Source organism: Zootoca vivipara, chromosome 2, assembly GCF_963506605.1.
Source record: "Zootoca vivipara chromosome 2, rZooViv1.1, whole genome shotgun sequence".
In the NCBI taxonomy this organism is placed as follows: domain Eukaryota; kingdom Metazoa; phylum Chordata; class Lepidosauria; order Squamata; family Lacertidae; genus Zootoca; species Zootoca vivipara.
In genome coordinates, this window is record NC_083277.1 from 33,585,274 (window position 1) to 33,597,216 (window position 11,943).

General features: G+C 41.7%; 1 pseudogene; it reads left to right on the forward strand.

The window, feature by feature from the left end:
• The first annotated feature begins 372 nt into the window (after positions 1 to 372).
• LOC118081602 (transmembrane protein 50B-like) lies at positions 373 to 770 on the forward strand (annotated as a pseudogene).
• The last annotated feature ends 11,173 nt before the right edge of the window (positions 771 to 11,943 follow it).

Below are 11,943 nucleotides of genomic sequence, written 5' to 3' on the forward strand. Positions count from 1 at the left end.
GGCCCCGGATGGAGCGGAGGGGGAAGTCTTCCAGGACTTGGGAGATTTATGAAAATCACTGGAAGGACAGATCCTGAAGCTGAGGCTACAATACTTTGGCCACCTCATGAGAAGAGAAGACTCCCTGGAAAAGACCCTGATGTTGGGAAAGATTGAGGACACTAGGAGAAGGGGACGACAGAGGACGAGATGGCTGGACAGTGTTCTTGAAGCTACAAACATGAGTTTGACCAAACTGCAGGAGGCAGTGGAAGACAGGAGTGCCTGGCGTGCTCTGGTCCATGGAGTCACAAAGAGTCAGACACGACTAAACGACTAAACAACAACAACAATGTAAATAACACAGGAAAATAGACAGACTGAACATTTAAAATGGCAGGTTTCTTAGACCATTTTCAATAGCCTGAATGTGAGTTGCTTCTGTGGTAGCTGGGATTCTGTTTTCTACAGGTTGGTGGATAATTATAGATGTAGCAGTAAGTTTACCCTAAGCCAGAGCAAATAAACCACACATTCCATACTTGTGGAGTGTTTTCAACTCTAGCTTTTTTCATGATAAGTGCAGTATCAAATGCTCAGGTGAGAGGAGACAGCTACGGTGATGGATGTTTAGGAAGAACAGGTGCTCATGTCTGGCTCTTCATCGGCTTCTGTGTGGATCCTTTTTGGAGCATATGTTACCGGCTTAGCAGTATTTATTTTTCCAGAATGCTTTGATTTTCAGCACCCTTGTCTACAAATTTGGAAGAACTGAAGAACTATGGGCTTAAGAGTACTTTTTTCTTCATCTTGCTTAGCAAGGCTTTTATGTAAATATAACATGCATTTCTGTTTTATATTTTTCCAGATAGATGTTGCATTACACCTTTTGTATGTTTACTTATTTTTGGAAAGTGAACTGAGTTAAATATTCTGCTCAAAGTTAGAAAACATCTGAAGGCAGCCCTGTTTAGGGAAGTTTTTAATGTTTGATTCTATTTTTAGTATTCTGTTGGGAGCTGCCCAGAGTGGCTGGGGAAACCCAGCCAGATGGGCGGAGTATAAATAATAAATTTTATTATTATTATTATTATTATTATTATTATTATTATTATTCTGTTAAACACAATTCTACAGTATTGTGAAAATGCAGTAATAATTTAAAAAATAGATCATAAGCAGTTTACAGCATACCTTAAAACATCACATGTAATATTACATAATATTAAAATAAAACATATCAAATGAAAACCAAATGCAAAATATAATACAGATCTATATTTAATGCAGGATAATGAGCAATAAAGCAAAGCATTCTCTTAAACATAAAAAAATTACAAGTGAAAATCAATCACAAAAATACAATGAAAATTCTGCCTATTAAAACTCCATTAGTTTCTTAATGGCAGCTCTCTTGCTTGCCCTTTTCCCACTTTCTAAAGCTCTCCAATGTGTCTTGTTTTATTTTTAAATTTAATTCCAGAAAAATACAGTACTTGAATTGTTCACAAATGCCACTGCATTGATTAATTTTGAATGACGGGAGATTTTTACGCAAGTTCAAGAAGATGATGGAGAAACAAAATATCTGCTCCTGACTTCAACATGCATAGTCCTATTGTTTTTTTTAATCTACATTTCAAATTTTCTAAAGCCTTGTGGATTTCTGGCAGCACTCAATACCAGAAGCAAAATCCGGTGGGAGCTTTCTTCCTGAAAAGACTTAACTTGGTGCTTATATTCAGGAAGGATCAGGTTTCATTTTCTCTGGCTGTTATTTGCAGCAATCAATATTGAAGTGATGAGCAAATGGTCACCTGGAGTTTATACTTTGATGGGGATGCAGAAGTAAACCCATCTTTCTTCTGGCTCTGAAGACCTTATTCTAAACATCATGGGAATTATTTTTCATCACTGAAATATTTATGGAATGGCCGTGGCCGTTAAAGAACCCTTCCATTATTTCTGTATACCCCGTTTCCTTTAAGCATAGCAAGTGCACAAGTTAATCACTCGCTGGTGACAGCCAGGGGAAAATGTTACACTATTGTCATACATTCTGGCAGAGTCCCGTTATCTCAGAGATAGAAAGCTTTAAGCAACACAAAGAGACTGGAGTGAGATGCCCACTTCAGGCATTATTACCATAAGGCGCAAAAAGGGGTATAGTTGGGTCTGTACAGGAGAGCCAGTTAGCCCCCACCCCTAGGTTGCACGAATTCTCAGAGCCCCTCACCTTTTTAAAGTAAACTTCTGCAGTGCAGATCTTGCAGGGTTCTCAGTCATCATGCAGGGAGTTTCCACAGAATCTTCTGGCTGCAAAAAAGTTTACTTTAATTACGTACGGGGCTGGTAGGATCCCAACAAGCCTATTCTACCTGTTTTGTCCTTGCTCACATTGGAGGATGAAGAACTCAAATTCACATTGCATTTTCTGTCAAAAACGTTAATGTTTAAATCAGTATGGTACATACGGTAGGCCAAACAAGTAAAGACATTTATCCAACAAATGACATGGGTCCTGTTTTTGTGGGATGGGTTTTAACAGGTAGGAAAGGATATATTTTAATTGCAGTTTATCCCTCCAGGTGCCCACTTGTGTGGTTTGAACAGAGTTTCAAAATCCTGTCCTTGGCAGCAAAATTAAAAGCATAGGAATTAGCCTGTAAAGCTTTGTTTTGAGCAACTCCAGCAAACGAAGTAAGCTGGCTTCCCCCTTCTTAACCCACTTAACAAAGAAGCTGGCAACAACTTAGGAAGTAAGTCTTAAAATATAATTTACTTATAATCTTGCATTGGTTTACAACAATGGCAGCAGTAAAAACTATGCAGGCAAAGTATTTATGTTTACAGTATGATCAGCTTCAGGCATGGTTCTGTTAGCTAGGGATGATGGGAACTGTAGTCCCAAAACATTTGGAGGGCCGAGTTTGCCTATGCCTGGTGTAGGCCTGCCCTCATGGATGGTCACAGGAAGATGGAGACAGGAGAGAGCAACAGGAAGTTCTATATGTTCCTTCCTCTCCATGGGAGGAGGAGAAATGACATCACACAGAGCCCTTTCTACCAATTGGTATTTCTATGGTCTGAGTATGTGCCTATCAGCAATACAGCTCTGTGGACATAGCCCCTTCTCATGCTAACTAGGAAGAATATGCATTTGTTAGGTTTGGCTGCTAATCTACCACAGTTATGTGGGAATGTGGTGGGCACAGCTTCAGCATGGCAAATGGGAAATTCCTTTAGACTGAGCAGGCAAACTTTAGAGAAAAAGGTTGTTAATGTCTCTTGCAACTTACATTCCTGCCTGAGACAATAGACATGAGATTTAATGTCTTCTTATACTTTGTGAAGGATAGTATCAACTACGGTAAATTTCACACACCCCATGTAAAATATTGCATTCCGTTACCAAATATAAAACTACAGATGAGATGGCAAAGAAGATCCGTCTTGATAAGTGCATTGAGCCACAACTTACGTCAATCATCACAGATTTAAGAATGCAAATGTAAAGAACAGTAGTATATTCTGTTGGCGTATTAAATGGAGCTGGCCTTCATATACTATTTGTTCTTCTGTTTGTGCATTTATTAAATACATTTGTAGCTTTTTATTTTTATTTATTAAAATTGTATAATGCCCTTCATCCAAAGTTCTCAGGGCAGTTCACAGCATAAAAATACAAAATGAAAACACAAAAACACAGTAAAAACAACATCAAAACCCCACAACTCCCCCTCCCACAAACACATCTAAAATGACATAGAATGTTAATCAGCATGACCTTCATGAGAAATCTCAGGGTGGGGTACAATAAAAATTACTATCCCCCCAATTTATAAAGCATTCAGGGAACAATCCTATACACAAGAAGTTGGCATAAAGCAAGCCCATGTAAATTAAGCTGGCATAAAGTTACACCAGATCCAAACATAGGTGCCAACTCCCAGATTGAAAAATCCAGGATCGGCACCGGAAGTCGTGCTGCGGCCATTTTGGAACTGGGCAGAGCAGCACCAGAAGTTGCTTCTACGCATGCTCGGCCCATTTCCAAAATGGCCGCTGTGCCAGAAATCACTTCTGCGCATGTCCAGAGACTCCGGACATGCACAGAAGGAGCCTCCCCGGGCCGGTAAGAATCCAGGGGATTTACGGGTTTTTTTTAAATCCGGGCTGCCAGCAGGAAACGGCTGGAAAAACGAGGGTTTCCTGGGGAATACGGGAGACTTGGCAGCTATGGATCCAAACCCCATTAAGCAGTGGGGCTACTTCTGGCTGAGCCAGCCTTAGGGTTCATCCACACTTCTGCTTGCCCCATGCTTTCTAGGCAAGAATCCAATCAGTTTTTCATTTGCCCCACACTTCCCCCCAGGAAAACCTACTGTTTACTACTGAATCATAAAAAAACGTCCACTGGGTTTTCTGCAGATTAGAGTTTGTTCCAACTCAGCGATAAACAGCAGGTTTTCCTGAGGAAAGTGGTAAGGAGAATGAAAAACCTCCTGTGACAAGCAGAAGAAAACACAGAACAAGTGGACGTGTGAATGAGCCCTAAAATAGTGTTATGCTACCCTTTTTCTGGCTTAATTTACACTGGGTTGTCAAGTCAGATCATCAAGTTGAATGGGTTTAGGAACTAGCCTAAATTGAATGAGTTTAGGATCCAGCCTAAGTCCCTCCTCTCTGGCATCCACTCCCACCACACCTCCAGAATTCCTCCTTTTCAGGCCTTTCTTTTGCTGGATTAAGGTCTGTCAGGTTCAGTCAATCCGCTGGATGCTGGCTGAGCTGGGATGCAGAGATATGTGAGTATAACTCTAGATCAGGCATCCCCAAACTTCGGCCCTCCAGATGTTTTGGACCACAATTCCCATCTTCCCTGACCACTGGTCCTGTCAGCTAGGGATCATGGGAGTTGTAGGCCAAAACATCTGGAGGACCACAGTTTGGGGATGCCTGCTCTAGATGAACTAAGGACGAGCGAATTCAGCTGGCATAGCCCAGATGCACTGGGAGTCTCCTGGCCCAGCCGGATATCTGCTGGATCCCAGCCCACTCATCCTGGCTATGATTGCTCCCTAAACAATCAAACCATAAATCAGTTTACAAAAAAAGTGCAGATAATAATAACAACTGCAGAGAAGAATTCACTTCACATATAAACATTAGCAACATGCACATCCCCAGGCTCATATACGAGTCTTTACCTGGTGCCTGAAGGATAAAAGTATAGGCAGTGCCTGTGCCAGACCTACTTCTAGGGGAAAGGCAAACCATAGCAACCTTTTTCAGCTGTGGGCCGGTCCACCGTCCCTCAGACCATGTGGTGAACCGGACTATATTTTGAAAAAAATATGAACAAATTCCTATGCTCCACAAATAACCCAGAGATGTATTTTAAGTAAATAAAACAGATCTGAAGCATTAAAGACTTCATATGTGAATAAGAAGAGACGTCACTTACCGTACTTACGCCACGTCTAATAGCTCTTGCTTCAATCCCCAGGCTTGCCTGTCAGCGCTGGAACCGCATGCCTATTTATGCACATGTTGGAAATACACAATGATTACCTCAAACCAGCAACCTAATGAAATGCAAAGTGGTTTGTATCTCCACTGTGAGACAGTTGCCCTGATTTAGATGAAAAGCCCAGTGCAGCCAAATACTGCAGGATTTCTTCAACATGACACTGACCCTCACTAAAGTATGTTCCATGAACTTCTTTGTTTGCAGACCCTCCAACTGAGATTATAGCAAACAATTATTGCCCAGTAGCTCTGGAAATTTCATCATGAAAGTGTCACCTCCTTCGGCTATACAGGATCTTCAAACAACAAAGCAATGGCAGCGGTATGACTTAACACACAACTGTTGAAAAGAAAAAAAGTTGGGGGGAGCACTCATAATATCAGTGCAGTGAAAACAAGCAGACCTGGGGGGGGGGGGTTCTTCATCACTACAAAACAGAGGTCTGCTTTCCAAGAAGGTCCCACCAGCCGATGGACAGGTGGCCTTGGATGTTGCTGCTGACTCCGAGCCCAAAAAGGACAGGGCACTAATACTTCCCATCTGTCATCAGAGAAGTCTGTTCAGGCTTTCTGTTCATGTGAAGGAAGAGGGTGTTCATACCTCTGAATGCACGCAGGCCCTCTTCTCATATGTGAGGAACATGCACCTTTCAGGCATGCTTGGAATTGGAGGGTGGCCAGTAAGTATGATTGCTTTCACCCTATGGCCTCACACCTTTGGTAAAGATGTGAGAAGCTGAATTGCCTCCTTTTGTCCTCTCCACATTCAATCAACTAATTTTGTTGGGTGATCCTGAATAACATGTAACCTCAATTGTGTCCCTTTCCAGAACTGAAAAGGCCCAGCTGAACAGCCCAGATCTGAAAACCCTTAAATAGAGGCGATATTATGATTGTTTTATTTTTCGGAAGAAGCAGCTCTTGTTTTTAAAGAAGGTAGAAACAGGCGGCTAGATCATTGTAACCATTAATCTAATGCCGCCATACAAGGCAGTCAGGTTTTGTTAATAGCTTTTATACTACACTTAACTTCCAATTTGTTGAGATGTCAGTCTGGGAGGCTTTGTTGGAAACCAATGAGTTGAGATTACTCCAGCAATTACCAACAATAATGGATTACTGCATTTGACAAACCTGTAAATATATAAAAAAAAATCTCACACACATACCCCTGTCCATTAGAGAAATAATCTGGAGGAGGGAGTGCACTAGACACATCGTATCTGAGAAGTCACTATTAATATATATGAGAGATTTATGCAGCATCCTTTCTGCAGTGGCTTCTGGGTAAACCTTTAACAAAGGAAATTGATAGGTTAAGCAATTGCTCTGCAAACTCCTTTTAAAAATATTTAAAATGTCCACTGAAGGTAGATGCAGCAGAGCCAGATCATTTCAAAAGACTAAATTAAATGACCCTTATTCTATACACTACTAGTGATAATCAGACGCTCAATGGGTTGAATGTCTGCCTCTCCTGACAGGAGTGTTGTGCTGAAAACCTATCCTGCATTTTTTTTGCCATTCTCCATCAATTAATGAGACAAGAACCTGCCAAAGGGAAAAGAAAATTTCAGTGAAATTCTTATGAATGGAGTACAAAGGTTTTTTCTTGAGCTTTTCATAATTCTGGGGGCTTTTAGTTGGGCCTTCCTGTCAGGGTCTGGAAACCATGCCTTATGAGCGCTTGAAGGAGTTGGGTACATGAAATATACGGTACTTGGAGTCATGTTTAACCTGGAAAAGAGGAGATCAGATTGCTATCTTCAGATATATCAAGGGCTGTCACATGGAAGAGGGTACAATCTTGTTTTCTCCTGCTCTAGAGCGTAGGAGTTGAACCAATGGCTTCAAGTTACAAGAAAGGAGATTCTGACTAAAATGCAGAAAAAACTTGCTGTCAGTAAGAGCTGTTTGACAGTGGAATAGTCTCTCTTGGGAGCTAGTGGGCTCTCCTTCATTGGAGGCTTTTAAGCAGAGGTTGGATGGCCATCTGTCATGAATGCTTTAGCTGAGATCCTTGCATTGCAGGGGGTTGGACTAGATGACCATTGGGTCCCTTCCAGCTCTATGATTCTATGATTCTATAATTCTGTGCTGACTGGGGAACCTGATTGCTGTGCACTGCTATTGTTAAAGTGAAGTTAAAGAGTTCAGCCCAGAAACATTTTTATAAGCTAAAAGTAATGAAGCTGGCCCATTACCAAGAGGATATCTGCCTGTGCAACAGGACTTCCTCTCCCCACATGCCCCCCCCCCAATCTCATTGGTGATCACCAGAGCAGATTTAGGGCAATGTGCAGGGTACACAGGAAGAGCAGGGGGGAAGCCTGTTCTGTGGCACCCGCTAATGTGCATTGCATCAGTATTTGTCCAGTTTGCCTGAGTTTCATGGGGCAAGCAAGTGAGTGGATTATTGACTGGGTTATGGGAGTGGTTGCAGAGTGTGGGCAATGTGATTAGAGTGTGTGCTAGAAGAGTGAAATTTGAGCACATTTGGTTAATAGTCTTTACTTGTTTTATTGTTGTGGAGGTGTTGATTATGTAAGGGTGCATTTGAGTGGAACTCAGTGAAATGTATTTTTTGCTGTAGCTTCATTTATTGTTCTATAAGAGGCTGAAAATTTAACTGGATTGGTTTGTTTAATTGTATGATTGATTGGGCATATGGTGGGTTGAAAAGAATGAGCTTATTTTTCTGTTGCTTAGTTGGTGTTTTTGAAAGTGGAATCAGTATTATGTTTTTTGGTAACTGGTTTTCATCTGTAATGTTTTGTGCTGATGTTTAGTTGGCTCTGTTTAGTTTAGCTGCCTATCATAGCGTTCTATAATGTGGGGATGTTTTGGTATTTGATTTTTATTTGTGATGTTTTAAATGTAAGTGGCATATAAATTGTCTCAGTAAATACCAAGGAGGACTGCCCTTAAATTAGAGGCATCTGCAATAGAGCCACATGCAGCAGTATAAAATGCTTTATGCAAAACGCTCTGGTTCAAAGATTTATCTTTCAAAGCATCTTTCGGATACACCACTAATCAGAAGCACACTCGGTTAAAAAAAAAAAGTACTGAAGTTCCTAAGTTTTAGAGAGTTATCTAGTTTCAAGATAATTAATCCAATGCGTTTTTGTGTGTCTTTGCAAATAGCCTAAAGGAAGACCATTTTTAAAAAGTGTATCTTGTCCAAGAAAATGCTGAGTATCTTTAAACCAGTCAAGTAAAATGTTGTTCAGCAAGAAAAAGCAAACTTTAATGGTCACTTGTCACATTTAAATGACAAAAATTGGGGTGCTCACTACATTTGTCAGGCTGACTGCCCATCCAATCTCCTATTATTTCTGGTTTTAGCAAGTTGTTATAACATTACACCTTGCCTCCCCTCCCCAATAATAATAATCCAAACCCATTGTATGTAGCCAACGGTCATTTTCCCATCTTTTCCATGCTATGGAAATGTTATGTATTCATCCAAGCAAACATCGAGTTGGCTGATTTCTTTTGTAAAATGGACTTTTAAAGAAGATTTGCATTTTGCATCTACAATAATAATAAAAAAGCTACATCTGTTTTCTGTACTTTGAAACTGTTTCCTCTGCTTACTCAGACCTGCTGGAAATGTGCTCACTAGTTCTATAAGGCAGGGATGATTGAAACTGTGGTCCTCCAGAAAAGGGCTGTCCGTCCCATTTCACCACCTGAGGTGAAATGGAAATGTTCCACTCCCTGTACCCGCCTCTCCCACACTCCCACTTTCACTGCATGCCAGAACACCCCTCTTGGAGCATTGATTCTCGTCTTCTCTGTCCCAAGCGCAGATAAGATAAGCGGCCAAGCGGCACAGCAGAACACTCCTGGTGAGGTGGGCATTCCACCAGCAGTAGGAGTCATGGGCTCTGCCTCCAGAGGTTTTTGGACACCAACTTCCATCAGGACCAAAGCTCGGGGAAGATAGGAGCTGATGTTCTTACAGTCTATCAACATAGCCAAGGCACTCTTTCAAATAAACTATTTGGGATGTTGTTGAGGTAAAATAAAAGTTTTCAAGAGCTAAAATGAAATAAATCAAATGAACCTAAACCCAATAAATATATTGAAATTTATCCACTCTTGAATATTCATTTGTTTTGATGAGTATCTCTGAAATCATATTCACACCCTTGAGGAACCTCAACAAAATTTAGCTAATTTGTAATTTGTAATATGCATAATTAGCAATCTGCATTTTCTAACTTGCAAGAGTTGATGTATGGTTTTGCTATTGATAATTTAGTATTTCCCACTTCACGTTTCTGAAACACATTAAGTATATTCTGTTTGAGGCCTGGCCAAAAGAACAAAAGCCCACCCTGACTATGCTTAGTTGTATCTACATTGTGACCTGGCTTCGGCCATTTTGGCACCACTGAGTCATAAATTGCACAAACACACACACACGCACACACACACACACACACAAGAGAGTCTGCAATGTGCAGTGCTTTTGTGTCCTTCTTTACACTAATTGTCTTCCTCACATTACCTTATAATTCCTAACCAAAATAACATGACCTATTTGCTACCAGAGAAAAGGTTGCCCCCTACAGATATATTTTAGAGGGGGTAATTCAGAATATGGAAAGGAGTTATTAGGACAGGGGGGAAGAGACATTCTATTAATTGTAGATGTACTGCAGGGCCGGCCCACCCATGAGGTGAGGCGAGGCATTTGCTTCAGGTGACAGATCGACCTCCTCTGTCACTGCCCTCTGCTGTGCTCCTTACTCCGTGTATACCTCCCATCAGGCTATATGAAGGACCATATTTTCCACATGAAGCTGTCCAGGCTCTACGGTAGGATCTTTGGCGGTGGCCTTTCTCTCAGCTCCTGCACCATCACAGCCAAGGATGGTTCCCAGGCTTTCAAAATCCCTTCCTAGAGCGCCTTAACTGGCTCCCTCCTTGTTTTCCCTCTGCTGGCAGCAGCTAAATGCCTTTTTATTCTGACAGGCTTTTGGGGGAACTGACTGCTTTTAAGGAGTGGGCTCTTAACAGTGTGCTGTTTGTATATAAATCGGGTCCTCCCTCACAAGAGGGCACGTGCTGTGGTGGGACCTGGCAACCAGACCCTGTGTTGTGGGTGGGAACATTGGAGCGGCCACAACACCCTATTGGTGGTCCCTCGATCTTGGGTGCAATTGGGCCTGAGGGACGTCAGTCAAAGCGATCGAGGGACCACTATTTAACCAGATGCACGTGTCCCTGAGCTTCCTCTTTCGGGCTCTGTGCATCGGAACGCCCGCCCACCTCTCCCTATATTTAGGGCTTTTGCTTGACCTTGCTATGCCGTCGTGTGTCGCCTGTCGTTGGGACAGGGGCACGACAAGAAGTTCCCCCACCTGGCTGATTGGCTGGTGCCACTGGGGTTTCGCCTGTCGTGTAGCAAATCATCACAACTTGTAAGGTTGTGGATAGGCTCTGGTTCAGGTGGACAGGGGTGGCAGGATGCCTAGCCATCCCTATGCGTTGGGTATTCCTTTAAGAAGGAATCCACGGACTCATGGTTGGTTTTCCCTGTGAGGGGTTGTGCCCTGTGCCTGAGTCCAGGGTTCATCTGGGTGGAGGCCTAGCAGGGCTCCTGCTTGCCACTGTCCCAGCTGTTCACCCAAGGCTGACTTATGGTTGGTGCCCAGAGTCAGCACAGCCTGCAGGGCTGCAGGTAGCTAGTCGAATCAGAGTCTATGCAACCACTCACTTGATTGTAATCAATAAAGTTGTGGCCGAAATTCTGCCAAAAACCAAACCAAAAATTTGAGTCTTGTCTGAATTTATTTCTGGGGGTGGTTAAAATGTCTCCACATGCAACTACTACATCTGTGTTTTAATACATATTTTAAATTTTTTTTTCCACTGATAATTTAATTATTTTTTAACAATAACCTTTACATATTTAGCTATGTGTGTTTTTATCTGCATTTGCTTTAATTTTTTTGAGCCTCCCTGAGTCCTGGTTCTTGACTCTGAATATAGTAATGAAAAAAATGTCAAAGAAATCATTGCCATTTCACTTATAGGTCTAGATCTGAGCAGGCCTTTTGCATCTGGCCAGGGAATGACATAAATGAAATTGTCCTTTGCAAGCTTCCTTGGACCTGTCCTTCCCCTCCCTACATCCCCACCCAGTCTATCTTGCAAGAGACTCCAAGGTATATGACATTAGAAAGCTGGTGCAAAAGAGCAACTATTAGATTAGTGCACGTTTAATACTTATGTAATAAATGTCTTTTAATACTAAATTGGAAGGTCAAAATCTTTGGTGGACGAAATGAAATAATCTTAATGAGAAGTCAAATTGTATTTTATACTTCACTGATAACTGCCAGACAGATCAGCCGCCACCGGCAATTACTGATTGCTTTTTGTTCGTGGATGTTTTTTCTTAAAAGGAAGAAAATT